We start from the raw sequence: 16640 nt of genomic DNA on the forward strand, positions 1-16640 counted from the left end.
CCTCATCTGCAATAAAAATGATTGATGATACAGTGGAAATTTGGTGCTTGCCCCCCCCCCCCGAAAAAAAAAAGAAAAACTCACCCCAAACAATTTTGCCAATTAACTTCCCTAACGATTCAACATTACGCTTCAAAAAATTCATATGACACATAAATTTAACGTTAGTTAAACAATTGAGCCATGTAAAATTTTTTATATTTTAAATTTTGTAAAACTTCAAAACGATGCATCTTTGTCACTCTATGGCCTTGCATTATCACTCTTTTGTAAACCTTTCATTTGTAACTAGGGCTATTTGATAAAAATATCAAAATGGCCTAAAGTTTTTTGGTGAGCTCCATACGATATATATATATATATATAGTTGAACTATTCAATAAGCGTTATATAACTCACTTTGAAAAATAAGTTTTAATGGACGATTGATAGAGACACTCTATTGGCCCCTTTACCCTAATGTGCACAAACATGTCTACTATTGGGCAAGTTTTCAATGTAGCTGAGAAAATTTATGACTTGGACTTCAGAATAAAAATCACTTAAATACTATTTTCAATTAGCATTGAGCACATGAAGAGCGATGATGCCATAGCGAAAGTAAGGAGACCCCATCAATCTAACCTTGTAGGTGGTTAACACATGCCTTGCGGCAAGCAAATGGAAAACAATATTTTGTTGCAGTCTTTCCTTTCAAAGTCTTCGGTTATGATCGGGATTAGTTGCAATACAAAATGATGGCAGTTGCATGGTAGGCAACCTTCAGTAGTATGCCCATTCAGTTTGCAAAATTGAAAATCCGTCTTCTTCATGTGCTCATGGCGTGAGAGAGAGAGAGAGAGAGAGAGAGAGAGAGAGAGAGAGAGAGAGAGAGAGAGAGAGAGAGAGAGAGATTTTCTACCTGTAGCCCAACCGTGATAGTCAACAACGATCGTCTTTATGCAATTCAATTTTAAACAAATATTGTTCATACTTAGGACACTAAGCCTCAGAAAATCTATATTTATATATACTAGCGTTTTGCGCGCGCTTCAGACGTATGGAATGCTAGGCTGATTCTCTCTCTCTCTCTCTCTCTCTCTCTCTCTCTCTCCTCTTTTTCCTTTTTTTTTCTTCTTCTCTATCTTCATTCTTTTTTTTAAAGTTTATTCTTTCTTTTAAATTTTATATTTTCTCTTTGTATAATTCTCTCTTTGTGTTCAAATTCTCTCCCCTTATTCTTATTCTTTTCTCTCTCTCCTTTTCTTCTATCCATGCTTTTCTTCTCTCTGTCTCTCCCCCCTTTTCTTCTCCCCTCGCTCCTCTCTTTTCCTTTTTTCTTTTTCTCTCTATTTCTCTCAAATTTTATATTTTCTCTCTCTATAATTCTTTTTCTCTATGTTCTCCCTCTCTCTTCCTCTCTCTCCTCTTCTTTCTTTTTTGCTTTCTTTGTATCTTTCTCTCAGTTTCTCTCTCTTTCTTCATATTTTTCTTTTCCTCTCTTTCTCTTTCAAGTTTTTTTCTCGCTTTTCTCTATTTTTCTCTTTCCTCTTTCTCTCCCTCTCTTTTTCGTCTCTTTTAAATTATATATTTCTTATGTGTAACTCTCTCTCTCTCAATAAAAAATTATATTAAAATATTTAATTTAAAAATGACTATTCTCTTTCCTCTTTCCTCTCTCTCTCCATCTTTTTCTCTTTCTTCTTCTTCTTTTTCTTCTTCTTCTCAAATTGTGTGAAAAACTAATACAACACAAAGAGAGAGAGAGAGAGAGAGAGAGAGAGAGAGAGAGAGAGAGAGAGAGAGAGAGAGAGAACCTAGGCCCTATATGTTATAGAATCCGAGATACACACTCGATTTTTTTATATACTTAAAATATATATGGCGAATATTATGTTGGCACAGAGGGAGAATAGATGAGAAAAGAAAGATGTAGAGAGAGGTAGAAAAATTGGCAACACACTAGGGACTGGAAGATGGGCCAGTCCCCCACCTTGTGGAGTTATATTATTAACAAGAAGCAAGCTCCTTCGTTACACATAAGAAAGTTCTTACTTGTAGATCTTGGAAACAAGATCACGTTTCCTTGCACGGTATACAATCGGCTAACACTTGCATAACTTGGAAGTTCGGTACCTTTTGATCCTTCTTGAGTCTCCTTCTCTCCTACACAATATGTGTAGGGCTCTCCTCTTGGTGCTTGATTTCAGCTGAGCTTCCGCAGCACTTGCACCTTCTCTTCTCCTCTTGGAACTTGATTTCGGTAGAGCTTCCGCAGCACTTGCACCTTCTCTTCTCCTCTTGGAACTTGATTTCAATAGAGCTTTCGCAGCACTTGATTTCAGCAGGGCTTCCGCAGCACTTGTACATTCTCTTCTCCTCTTGGATACATGCAAAGTGATGCTTCCTTTACCTCTCTCTTGCACCCAAGGAGAGCCTCCTCTTTTATAGGCTTTCAAGAGTTTCTCTTCGAGAGTTGAGTTGATCTTCATGCAAGATGTGGTTGTTCCACTATGTAGCGCTAATATCGAGATATCTCTTTGTGTGTTGTTTGGATGAAAAAACGTCCAACACAAAAGTTGTAGATCTCGTTGTTTCTGATAACTCATGCGGCCCGTTTTTATAGATTGTTTTTCTATTGCGAAATATTTTAAAAATGGATTTGTCAGAAAACAACTTTTTAAACTGTACTCTTAACTTGTGGTCCATACAATCACCTTGAGTCAAAGATAAGGAGAGTTCATTAGATTGCCTTGGGTCTCAACCTTAAGATTGAAATCCACACAAAAGCTTGTGTCATTTTAGACCTTAGAAAGAGAAAATCACTTCTCTCCTCACTTCCAGAGGATCGCATCTCTCGTCTTTCTTAGTGAGATAATTCTCTCCCTCGTCTTTCTTAATGAAAGAAAAGACCTTAAACCTTGACTTGTAGGGGAGAGGATAATCCCAAAGGAATGCAATGCTCACACAAGTAAACATTCCCAGGCATCCCTGAATGCACACATAAATACATATACACAATGCTAATGCACTTTCTCTTCTTAGAACTCAATCCATCTTCATTTATGTGTAACTTCTTGGTTCTTGCGTACACTCTTATACTCGGCATACACTTCTTTCCCTCTTCATAACTTGTACTGCGTGTACCAGATATCCCCGTCACAGTGCTTTGATCACCCCATTAAGTGATGCACTAGGAATACTGGTCTCTAAATGGTCTCATGGCCATGCTAGATCATCATCAACACTTAAAGAAAAGTGAGTCATTAATTTAGTGACATGAATTTATTAAATAGAGTGTGTAATAAGCAATCAATTTAGTGACATCTCTTTGGCTTCTAAACAGTTGACCTCAACTATAGAGGGGATACATAGTCCTTAAGAAGTTCTAGAAAGTCTTGTAGTTCTCTCCCAGCCATAAACTGAGTGTCCAATGGGGGATAATTCTTAAACTTAACCAGATACTTCTGTAATACCTTAACTAACATTAGAGTATTGTCCTAATGGTGTAAAATTCTTTCAAGCACAAGGAACTCTTCTGTTTCCTCTATGTCAAGTAAATATTCCTTGATTGGTTCCATTGGAGGTTCTTCAATATAGGGACATAGCAAACTTATATGGAAAGCATTATGAATGTTCCAATGACTTGGTAGATCCAAACAAAAAGTCACATAGTTTATCTTATCTGTGATCTTGAAAGGGCCATAATAGCGATTAGAAAGCTTAACCACTTTACCCTTTTGACATTTATGCTTCTTCAAGTGAGCCTTCTCAAACTTAAGAAGAACATACTGTCCCAACTTGAGATCTAACTTATAACGATGCTTATCTGCTTCGCGTTTATGCTTCTCTTGTGTCCTTTGGATAGCAGCTTTCACTTGAGTGAAAGTTGTATCAATTTCTCTAACAAACTCATTTGCTGCAAACATCTTATCATTCGTAAGAAGAATGGGTGGTAAATGAGGCTTACCATAGATGATCTCAAAGGGTGCCTTACGAGTACTAGAGTATACCGTATTATTGTATGCAAACTCTACTAAAGGCAAATACTTTTTCCATTCTCTTTAATTATCAGAGACATAGAATTTTAAAAAGTCCAAAATAGTAGAATTAGCACTTTCACTCTGCCCATCCATTTGAGGATGATAAGAGGATGAAAACTTTAACTTTGTCCCGAGGTTCTCGAAGAGAGCTTGCCAAAAGAGGCTGGTCATGTGGGTATCTCGATCACTTATAATGGACTTAGGCATGCCATAATGCTTGAAACTATGAGCAATGAATAGCTTAGCCATATGATCGGCTTTGATTGTCTTTCGCACAGGTATAAAGTGAGCTTGCTTATTGAATCTATTAATGAAAGTCCAGATTGCATCATTGCCTGCTTGTGTGTGAGGAAGCTCCATGATAAAGTCCATTGCTATACTTTCCCAAGGCTCATTGGGAATAGGTAATGGCTTCAGTAGACCAAGTGGTTTATGCGTGTCATACTTTACTTTTTGGCATATCTTGCACTCGCGGACATATTTTTCAATGTTAGCTCTAAGAGTGGGCCAAAAGAAATATATTTCCAATGCTTGAGTAGTGGGTAGAATACCTCTATGTCCAGCATATGGAGATGCATGTGCTTCATCCATTACCTTGTGTCGCAATGGTAATGCTACACAAATTGCTTGATGATGATACAAATAACCATCTCGAATCGTGTAAGGTGTAATCGACTGACCTGAGTTAAAAGTCGATCCCATATGGTTGAGAAGTTGGAATCAGTTGCATACATTTTGGGTAAATCCATGAACTCGTTATGGTAAACAGTTGTGATTGCATTCACTCGAGGTCACCGTGATAGAGCATCTGCTACCACATTCTTAGTTCCAGATGTATGAAGGATTTGAAAATGAAACATAGATAAGAAATTTGCCCAACGCATCTGTTTCTCTAAGAGCTTCTGAGTGAGGAAGTATCTTAGACTTTGGTGATATGTTTTAATAACAAAATCTACACCAAGTAAATAGCGTTTCCATACTTGAAGAGCATGTACCACCTCCATAAGCTATTTCTCATATATTGGAGCATGTAGCTCATGGTTCTTGAGGCGTCAACTCTTAAATGCTACGGCATGATGCTCTTGCTTAAGCACAACTCCAATGCAATCCCCAAAAGCATCGCAGTGAGCTTCAAAAAGTTTTTGAATATCCGGAACTATAAAAACTGGTTCTTGAGTCACAAGAAACTTAATTCTTTCAAAGGCTTGTAGTTGCCTTGAATATCCGGAACTATAAAAACTGGTTCTTGAGTCACAAGAAACTTAATTCTTTCAAAGGCTTGTAGTTGCCTTGATCCCTAGCAAAAATGCATTCACTTCTTAGTAAGGTCATGTAGAGGAGATGCAACATACGCAAAACCTCGTATGAACCTCTTATAATATGAACATAGGCCCAATAAACTTCTAACTTCATGTACAGAAGTAGGTGTAGGCCATTCAACAATGGCTCTAATCTTCTCAGGATCCATTCTCACTAAATTGTGAGAAACAATATGGCCTAAGTAATGAATTTCCGAAAGGAAAAATTCACCTTCTTAGTATTGACATATAGTCTATGCTTGCGAAGCTCTTGAAAAACAATAGATATATGTTTTTAATGCTCTTCTTCAGACCGTGAAAATATTAGAATGTCATCAAAGAAGATACCTGTGAACTTTGAGTGAGGTCTGAAAATTCTCTCCATCATTTGATTGAATGTGGCAGGTGCATTAGTCAAACCAAATGGCATGACTAAGAACTCGTGTAGTCCAAATGTCGTTCAAAAAGCTGTCTTATGAACATCTTCAGGTGCTATCCGTATCTGGTGATAGCTACTCTTGAGACACTTCAAGATATAGGCCTTATACTGACGTTAAAAGCGACGAAAATGTTCATAAAGAAATTTGCCCCCGTCGTCGCAAAAAATGTCGTTATTGGTGACGCTATAGAACAATCGATATTAGCGTCGTTATCAACGTTGCTACGCAAATAGCGACGCTGATAATGATGCTTTGTGACACATTTTGCGACGCTAATAGCAACGCGTATAGTAAATTTGTGACGCTAATAGCAATGGTAACAGGAAAAAAAATATTTTTGTGGCAGGACAGCAAAAATATTTTTATGGCAGGCAGCAAGCTGCCCTGCCACATATAGCACTATGTGCTTTATTTGGGCCATAAAAAATAGTTTCAGTAATGTGTACAATGCTCGTGTAAATAAAGGCAAAGTGTACTTAAATCATAACACTGATATATGAAATAAATACATGATCGCGTAATGAAAGCGACCGGTACAATCATGGCAAGATACTACTACTACATAGAAAATGTCTACACAGATCACGTGACAAAAAAGGAAGAGTATGTGAGTTCCAGGGATCCAAGGGTGAGCTATAGATCCTCGCTATCCGAAACGTCGTCCCGCCGCAAAGGAGCATCGAATGGACTTTGCAAAAAAAGAAGCAACTACACATCAGTCCACCATACAATAATGCATTTTAATTAAACTTAGTAACTACGGACAAGAAAGATGAGTGACTTATAGGGCCGCTGCGTCCATACAATCAGTCAATCAATGCAGTGAGGCCGTGTCTCTCTGCATATTGAGTCTCAAGGCCGGCGGGATCGTGATTTATAATGGAGTGTTGCAAAGAAAACAAAATACAACTATTAGAAACATGATTGTCAGTACAAAGGATATTGCAAAAAAAAAAGCAAGCAAAACAAAAGAAAAACTTACAAAGTCCTCCAGATATGTCCTGTGGCCGCCACTCCCAAGATGATGGACCACTCTGGCCTCTAGTTGTGCCCTTGCCGCCTCGCGCTATTGTCTCCAACATCCTCGAGAATTTGTAGCCTCCTCCCTGAGTCGGCGCCAGTCGTCCGCATCTAGCCACTCGAGCTTTGAAGCGTCCCACTCTTGAGTGCCTTGCGTGCATCCGATCGTCTGTGTGACATGTATGCACGCATGCATTTCATCATCCAGCCCGTAGAAAACCTATCTGTTGCGGCTAGTACCTGAAAATTCTCATGCAAGGATGCTACTATGTAGTCCTTGCTCCCCTCCAGTATGTTCTTCCAATGATCCAAGATGTGTCGAAAAACTTATTGTCACAACTCTCTCATACGAGCCATCATCCTCTTCTCCTCATCATTCATAATGATAGCTCATGTCCTATCATCTACAAGGTAAGCATACCCCTTTGGGGTATGCCTAAGATGGGTCCTCTCCCACCTGCGACCACGCTCCTGGACATATCCAGGAGACCCAGGTACATCTGGTGTACCTATGGGGATAGTATCTCTCGAAGTAGCACCCATAGGAGTGCCACCTGCGGATGACTGAGCAAAAGCTGGAGTGACTGGATGTCCCCACACGTGTAACAAATCTCGGAGGTGACATAACTCCAGCAGAACGACAAGATGGAGACACTGCATCGGTATCTCCACAGCAACCACCTGAGCCATGCTCTCTCGAATTGTCAACACGAGAGTGAGAAGTAGCACCTGTATCCCGAGCCGACCGTGGGCTCACTGCATCCAGATCTCCGTAGCATCACCGTGAACCACTCCCTCCGTCTGGCCCAAGTCTGGAGCATCGACCTCGTCTGCTAGAAACTGAAGCATCAAAGCGCGCCAAAGTAGATCTAATAGAACGGCCTGATGGTGTCCGAGACAGCTCTTGGTCCGCCATATCTCTGAATCTTGCCATCTAATCTGGAGAAATACACGTGAAGATCTCTTGTAGCTCCTCGTCGCTCATCCCTCGACTTATCGTGACGATCTAAATATCCAAAAAGGTCACCTGCACAGACAAAAATTGATGTTAGCATAATCAATATAAATCATACAAAGCACGGTAATATAAATTTTTTAAAAATGATCTTACTTAAAATGCATATCTTATGTATCCTTATAAGCGATTCGTCAATGAATTGAGTAGGTGGATGCTCCAAGTATGAAGTATCCTATGGTCCCATGTCAATCTCCTGACATAACTCCGCATACACTGGAAGGTCGATAGACATGTCACCACAAAAGGATGAGTCCACCTCATTCTCATTGGACTCCTGTATTTCCATCATTTTTACCCAATGATGGCTCCTCTACATGCTCCAAGCTTTCGGTGGCCTCCACCCCTTGCAATATCGACCCCTCTATTTGCATACTATCCTGATCTATGCTCAGAACATCGCTCTGATTATATACTCTCGCACTTCGGGGAGCTGAAGGTATAACGTACCACCATCGAGGTTGTTGGAGGTTTGGATAGAAAATTACCTATTCACAATCACGTACAAGAGAGATTTAACTATTGTGACATATACCATGTTGTAATACAATTAAAAACCACATGATTTCATGCACCTGTTCACAATGGGCCGGCAACACAAACGTGTCGCGCAAGTCCGTCTTTTTTTTTTTGAAATCTATTTTGAGAAATCTAGACGGACCTCGTCGAACTGTTGCTCCAGCTCCTTCAAGTACCACTTTGAACCACTGCACATTGAATAGGATCATGGAGAAGCTACGGTAATCCACCGTGATAATACTTTGCAAGTTCCCAAAATACTCCATCTCATCTATAACCGTGTTTGGATCCGTTGCTCATTGTTGGCTCTCTTGCTCGAACCTTGTCATGATACCACAATCTGTTGTGGAGCGCATTTTATGAATATGCTCCCCACACGGAAATGCCATCCGTACGACCACACCGCACTATATATTTTGTACTGTACATTAAAACACTCAATTAGTTGTCGCATATAAAATATAGATACGACAAACCCTAAACACGTCATCACCTTGGACTACATCTCCTCGAGAATTCCCACTCCTCGGTTGAGACCTCCGCCCCTTCGTGAGATGCTGCGGTCAAAGCTCCATGCAACCATCGCGTTGACATAAACCACAGCATCTCCTCCATGTCCTCGGGATATCGAATTGGTCGATGGCGCGTACTACGTCAAAATTCAGATCGCGCTTCCTCTCGATCTTTCCTAGCTTGCTGATACCTAGCGAGCCACGTCTCCATAGAGGCATGGTGTAACATACAAAAGCAATTCACTTTCTCCTCCATTGCAGCATCCATTCTTATTTCTACCCCATTTCCAACCACCACATCTTCGGTCAATCTATCATCGTCTTTCAGTGACCATAGCATAATGTTGTCTAAATCCACTATTGGTAGCCATTGTAAAATATGCACTAATGCCTCAGACATCAACCAAACTTCAGCCATGCTACCTTCTTGCCGAGCTCGTTGTCGCACAAAGCCTTTCAGGGGTTTCATGAAGCGGCCCAAGAAGAACATCCATCACGTATGGACAGGTCCAGCAATCTCCACTTCATCTACAAGATGCACAAGAAGGTGGATTTGTATCGTGAGCATGCTGATAGGCAGGTATTTCTCAAAGAGACAGATCGTCTCCACTGCTCCTCGCCTTGCAGATTCAATAGAGGACGTCTCCTTCTGTGAGATCCATTGCACTAAAGTCGACAACCTGTAAATCGCCCCGCGTATTTCTGGAGTAAGGTATCTTGCGATCGTGATCGATAGTACAAATTGCCACAAATGAGGAAGCATTATGAACAACGACTACACTCCAAATAGCAAAATACACAGGCCACTTACAATCCATTCGTAGTACAAACCTAACATATCTTATGCCAATCATGGTATTTTAGCTCTGATAATTGGTCGTCTTTAGAAAACGCAAATCTGAGAGAATGCATCATACCCGTCGGAGTGCGGATAGACTTGACTATTTGCTTCACAATGCGCTCTTCTTTAGTGGACAAAACCCAAGGAGTGCGAGGTAGTTGCAAGCAACCATCAACAGTTGACCGTAGCCAAAGTGCCTCCATCTTGCCTACCTCCTTTAAATTCATTCGTGCCCCTACAATGTCTCTCTTTCCTGTGATGTGGTCCCATAGCAAGTTGCCCACGTTCTTGGCTGAAAATATGCATGGGATTCAACAAGTGGTTGATCTGTAAGTGGGTCCAATATGGCAACTCGTAGAAAATTGAGAACCGTCGCATTCCGTTTGGATGTTCCTCCGTGTGGACCATTTTCAGCTCATACCAGCTTTGGGCATTCATACGTGCTGGAGGTCATCCAAGAAAACCTTCCCTAAGTTCATGACCCTCTGACAAAAAAGCGGCGTGTCCTTGATATACCATCTTCTTCATGGTTCGTGATCTTTGGGAGTCTAACTGTGGCCCACACAATAGACATGCATGATAACCTGAGGTAACCAGACCTATCCCAACACCTCTATCCAGTGAATACAAACTTGAACAAGGTATGATAGATATTACCAATGAGAATGGAAGCCTACATACCTGAGCACTCTCCGAATCTGGGAAAGTCATACATGGTCCACATGAGAATGGCTCAAATATTGGCAGACCGTCGACCATCGTGCTTGCTCATATCTTGCACGGTGATCCCCTCCTCCCACAAAATCTTAAGCTCATCGACTAATGGACGAAGATACACGTCCATATTTTTGACTTTGTAGCAGCTGGGAACGAGCAAGCTAAGGATGAGATGTCATTTCTTCGTGGAAATCCATGGAGGGATATTGTAGTTGATAAGGACTATAGTCCACACACTGTAAGAAGTTGAGCGCAGACCAAATGGGTTCACACCATCCATCATGACCTTCATCATTTTTCATTTGATTTACGTTACGACAAATAATTTATTTTTGTTATCATTCATTCATTCATTCTTAAATTGTTTGAGAAGGGATTTCTTCTCTTGTAACTCAATAAAATTAACGTATGTAAAGTTTCCACCCATCCACAAATTAACATATGTCGGAGTGTTTCCTGTCTCGTGGTATTGCACTGGACCTTGCAACCACTCTCTTTGTTTTTTATCCATTCATTCTCTTCTCTCCTTCCATCTCTCTCTCTTTTTCTCTTTCTTTATTATGTTGTATGTTTATTCTTTCTCTCTCGTTCTTTCTTTCTTTTTCTCTTTCTCTCCCTCTCTCATTTTCTTTAACAAAACATCTCTCTCTCTCTACTACCAATTTCCTTTAACAAAACATCTCTCTCTCTCTCTACCACTACCACTACCACTACCACTACAATAAACAAGAAAAGAAGAAAAAAAAAACAATAACAACAAACAAGAAAAGAAGAAAAAACTACTACTACTACCACAACAACAACAACAACAACAACAAACAAGAAAACTAAACAACAATAAACAAAAAAAGAAAAACTACTACTACTACTACTACAATCACAACTACGATAACGACTACGACTACCACAAAAATAAACCACTACCACTACAATAAATAAGAAAAGAAGAAAAAACAACAACAACAACAACAACAAACAAGAAAAGAAGAAAAAAATACTACTACTACTACTACTACTACTACTACTACTACAACAACAAACAAGAAAACTAAACAACAATAAACAAGAAAAGAAAAAAAACTACTACTACTACAACAACAACAAACAAGAAAACTACTATTACTACTACTAGTACTACTATTACAATCATGACTACGACAACTACAACCACGACTAGGACTACCACAACAACAATAAACAAGAAAAGAAGAAATTAAACAACTACCACTACCACTACCACTACTACGACTACCACAACAACAACAAACAAGAAAAAAAGAAAAGAAGAAATAAAACAACAACAACAATAACAATAACCTCTCCCTCCCTCTCTCTCTCTCCCTCCCTTCCTTCCTTTCTCCCTCTCCCTCTCTTTCTCTCTTTCCCTATTATGTTTAATGTTTTCTCCCTCTCTCTCTCGTTCCTTCTTTCCTTTTCTCTCTTCCTCTTCCTCTCTCATTTCCTCTCTTTCTCTCTCAATACACATGATTTTTAACAAAAACAAGTAAACTAAAATGAGAAAAAACAAAAACAAAGCAAGAGGGAACAATGCACTCACCGTAAAGGCCCGAGGATGGATTCAGCGGCTCCTCTTCGCCCTCTGTACATTTCCTCCTCTTCTTCACAAATGGCGGTGGTGCCGGTGAGAAGCTTTCCTTCTCCCTCTTTCTCTCTTTCTCTCTCTCTCCCTCTCAAATGTAAGATGGAGTTCATTCTCCCTTTCGCTTTCTCTTTCGTTCGTTTTCTTGCCAAATAATGTGCTCAGGTTTCGGCCCACGCTTTTTCATCTGAGTACCATCGCAAATAGCGACGCTGCTAATTTGCGTCGGAAAGCGCCGTTGCTATGCCTCTGTATCCTTGTAGTGAGATCAATGTGACTAAAGATACTAGCACCTTGCAACTTATCCAAGATGTCATCTATCCTTGGGATAGGAAAACGATTCTTGATTGTGATCTTGTTCAAAGATATGTAGTCTATGCACATACGGAAAGAACCGTCTTTCTTTTGAACAAGTAAGATTGGAGAGTAGTATGGAGAAGAGCTAGGTTGAACTAATCTTTTTTTCAACAATTCGTTTATTTGTGTTAGGATATCCTCTTGCTGACTTGCACTTACTCGGTAAGGCGATTGGTTAGCTGGTGAATTGCCTGGGACAAGATCAATTGTGTGATCTTCCGGGCGCTTAGAAGGTAACTCTCCTAGGAGTGAATCACTAAAACAATCTTCATATTGTTTAACAAAATCATGTCTAGCTTGATTAATTAAAGAGAGGGGTTCCTTTAAAGTCAGAGACTTAGAAGCATTAGTTGGTATTGTGTGTTCATTAGAGGCACCAAGTGCCCTTGAATCATTCGTTTCTTGGCTATAAATGGTCCTCCAAATTGTGCGTGGCTTTTACCGTAACGGCCCTGTGGGCCGAGGGGACTGCCCCCCCCCCCCCCCCCCCCCCCGGACCCCCGCAGAGGGGGCTCTGCCTCCTCCGCACCTCCCCCGAGTAGGTTGGAGAGAAAACACGCGCTGTGACAGGTCCTCCAAATTGGACCCTAGTGTAGCAATGGCTCTACACGAGCATGGAGTCTCACTTGCAATAGAGCAACCAAAAGCCCATACCCGAACAGAGAGAAACAGAGACCCTAGAACATCAATGGGCCAATCTAGCCATCAAGGGCAAAAAGGCCACACCACGAGAACACAAAGACATTGTGTTCAAACCGTGTCTAGTTAGAGCAAAATGCAACTTCAGCAAGCTACAAATGCGAAGATGACTAGACACGACACTCTTGACGAGAGATGTACCTTGAATAGCACTGCACTGACGATCCAAGATAGCAGTGGAGAATCCACATCTAGTTCTGCAGTCGAGAACTCAAGGGCATCTGTCAGAAGGCTTAAATTTACAAGCCAAGACCCGGAAGATGAAGACATAGTACCACCTGCTTATCTTAGGGTCAAACTCACCGCGAAAAGAGAGCATACTATTGATGCTCTAATTGATGAAGGAGCAGATTTTAATATCTTGACCTATGAATCATGGACCCTACTAGGCCAACCAGAGCTCACACCGACTGATGCAACTCTTAATCCTTACGGGGAACACCCACAAGCACTTCTAGGGAAGTGCAGAATCCTTGTAACAATTGAAACAGAAAGCTTGCCACTCCTATTCTATGTTCCTCCCAATAGCAAGAATGGTGGAAAGGAAATCCTCCTAGGAAGGCCCTTCAAAAGGGCGACCAAATGTGAGGCTGACTATGTAGCACAGAGGATACACCTGACACTACTGGGTGTGAGGATAGTCACGACCTTTAGCAAGGGTGACCTCAGCAAACCTCGAGGGAAAGGCAAGGAAGGGGCTGACGTAACAGTCAACAAGCCCATTAACGAGAGCAAGGACTTGTTGGAAGAGTTAATACAAGCACAGGTCGAACAACGAGAGCCAGCGAGTGAGGCCATGCCTGAACCAAGAAGGTCAAGAGACAATGCCAAGGATAGGCTTTGGACTTACAAATATTGTAGAAGACCCCAAAAGAAGCCCAAGCCTTATAGACGCAAGCATCGATGGAGAGCTAGCACAACGCCACGATGGATATCCAAGGCGTGGCTTCAGGCTCAAGGGTATTATGCAGGCAATCGATGGATTTGGGTGCCAAAACCCCTTACTAAACCTCCGTGGTCGATTGAAGGCCAGATCATATCAAGAGCAAAGAAGCGTAGAAGGAGATCTAAGCGAAAAACCAAGTCTCGAGTCAACAACAGTGGAGTGACCGAGCCCCTCATGGTCGAAATCAAGAAACCAAATGGGACCAATCGGAGGGTAGATCCTCGGCCTAGCGTGCTTGACAAGCAGATGCCAGATGTAATCGTTGAGGATACGCAGAAGCCGCTAGTGCCCAAGGAGCTTTTGATTCCCCAAGAGGATAGCAAGCATCATAGGCACAACATTGCTTAGGGCAAGGTTAAATGCTCAACAAAGCAAATAGCACAATCATCTAACAGCCACGAGCAAATCTCCTAGCCAGTGTCAAAGCCACTTAGGAGTTCCAAGCCTCCTACACCCTCTTCCCCTAAACGGACACAGGAAGCACAACACTCATCAAGTGAGGCTACTCAATCCCAATCTCTACCTACATCAGAGCTTCCAAATGTCCAAGAGACAGGACACGACACCAACCTTAGCTCTCAACCTAAGGATGTGCCTATGCAATCCACCGTGGCTAGCTCAACCGCTACTCAATCTGCACAAGTGAATATGCAAAGGGCAACAAAAGGCACGACCACTTTTGATCTGCCTAAGGACTTGGCACCGCAAGCTACCAATGGTAGCCAGTCCACTGAACTAGCCACCACTACTTCCAATCAGAAATCACAGCAGTCACAGCCCTTGGCCATGACAATGCCCCTCGTGGAACATATCCTTAGTAGTTTACATGTGGAGGAGGTGTCGCAACCAACTTCCTCAACAACTCCAGCACTTTCAAAGTGCCTAAAGCCTAGGACGGAGGAGTTAAATGCAAGGGAGTTGGTTGAAAAGCTAGACTCTTCGAAAAGAGCGGCAGTTGTGCCCTCACAACCAGGCAAGGCTATTTAGCAAACCACAACTATGTCCCATAAGGACACACTAGAGAAGGGAAATGCTGAGGCCCGACCAAGCACATCAACGGTCGATATAGCCCAGGGTCCCGAGATGTTAGATGCACCTGCGTTGACCAAGAAAAAGAGGAGGAAACAACGAAAAAGACAACAGTTGCAGGTGGTTGTGGACCCCAAGAACATTGGGACGAAGAGTGCCGGAGAGCTGATGAATAGAGCATCGAGTCCATCCACCAATGGAACCATTAGTGCCTCTCTTAATAATGGTGAAACCTCAGACACATCCGTGTGCTCTGAAAAACCAAAGCAATCGTTGCCATCAACAGTTGCTTGCAACACTCTATCCACTAACAATAGAACTCGCATTGACTAATCAAGAGTGGATACAACGTTGTCACAATAGGGTGACAAATCTATACCAGTCACATCCGAGAAGAACCATGACAAAATAGCAGCAAAACCTCATGAGAAACGTGAGAACCCCAAGAGCATAAGAAATCCTAGCGTTGACCAATCTTGCTCATCTAGGCCTGAGCCCCCAGCCATGCTAAAGCCTAAGGAAACTCTTAGAACTTTGCATGAGATAGCAACCGAGCAAGCCCTCATTGAACAGAGAAGTGTCACAGAATGCTTAACTGAGTTGGATGCTAAGCTCAAAGTGGTCGCACGTGTCTACGTCCTTGCAGACATGGGCACAATCCCCAAGGAGCAGCTTGGAGATTACTTGTCCTTCCCCTTATCTTGGGAAGAGCAGGAACATCTTAACGAGCACTATGACAGGCTCTTGTATGAACGCATGCGACTCATCTCTAACGAGGAAGCCGACGAACTGCGCTTAACTGTCATGTTCAATGAAGTGCTTTGCCAACCGAATCTCGTAGACATAGAGCAACTAAAGCGACTAACAAAGGGCCGAAGTCAATTTGAATAGCGTTGGTGTGAGAACCGCATTGCAATGGCCGAACTAGGGGCTCAGATCATGATAGTCTCAGAGGAGCGATTGGCCAAATGGCGGTCTCAAAGAGACCCAACCTGTGTGGCACCAACTTCCCTTCGAGTGCTAACTGGCATTCGGGGTACGGATTTAGCTAGAACTAGCCTAGAGAGCCCTTTGATTGATAAGGTTCTCACTGAGGAGGAGTTACACATTGCTAGTAGACTCGGACAAGGTTCCATGCTGCTCGATGTGGCAAAATATCTATCGGTACTAAGTAAGCTGCCACGAGTGCTGGATGCATGTGCCACGCTCTAGTACAACCCTGAGTTCTACAATTGGTTCTTATCCTCGTGAAGTGACAAGGATTCATAAATATGTATATAAATAAGCACTGATTTTTGTGTCACCATGTATAAACAATATCAACACACACAAGCAATGATAGTCAAGCGCAGGGAGAAGAGTTGGATCTGACAGGCTAAGCTTCTCAAGTCCTCCTCTCGTCATGCATTTAAAAGTCGTGTGACCATCCCCACCTCCAAGTGAAGGGCACGGCTATAGGAAGCCTTGACCAACAACTCTGATGGTGTAGATAGGGTATGGTCCCTTTCTATATACCTTCTTTCCTTTCCGGTCTATCCTTCCAAGGAGGGGCTCTGCCTAAATCCATGACCACCAGCCGAGGTAACTCGGCATGAACCAAGATCTGCTAATGGCAGGAAACTAAA

The sequence above is a fragment of the Lygodium microphyllum genome, chromosome 17 (genome assembly GCF_053477565.2).
Source record: "Lygodium microphyllum isolate KBCC chromosome 17, Lygodium_microphyllum_v1.1.10, whole genome shotgun sequence".
In the NCBI taxonomy this organism is placed as follows: Eukaryota; Viridiplantae; Streptophyta; class Polypodiopsida; order Schizaeales; family Lygodiaceae; genus Lygodium; species Lygodium microphyllum.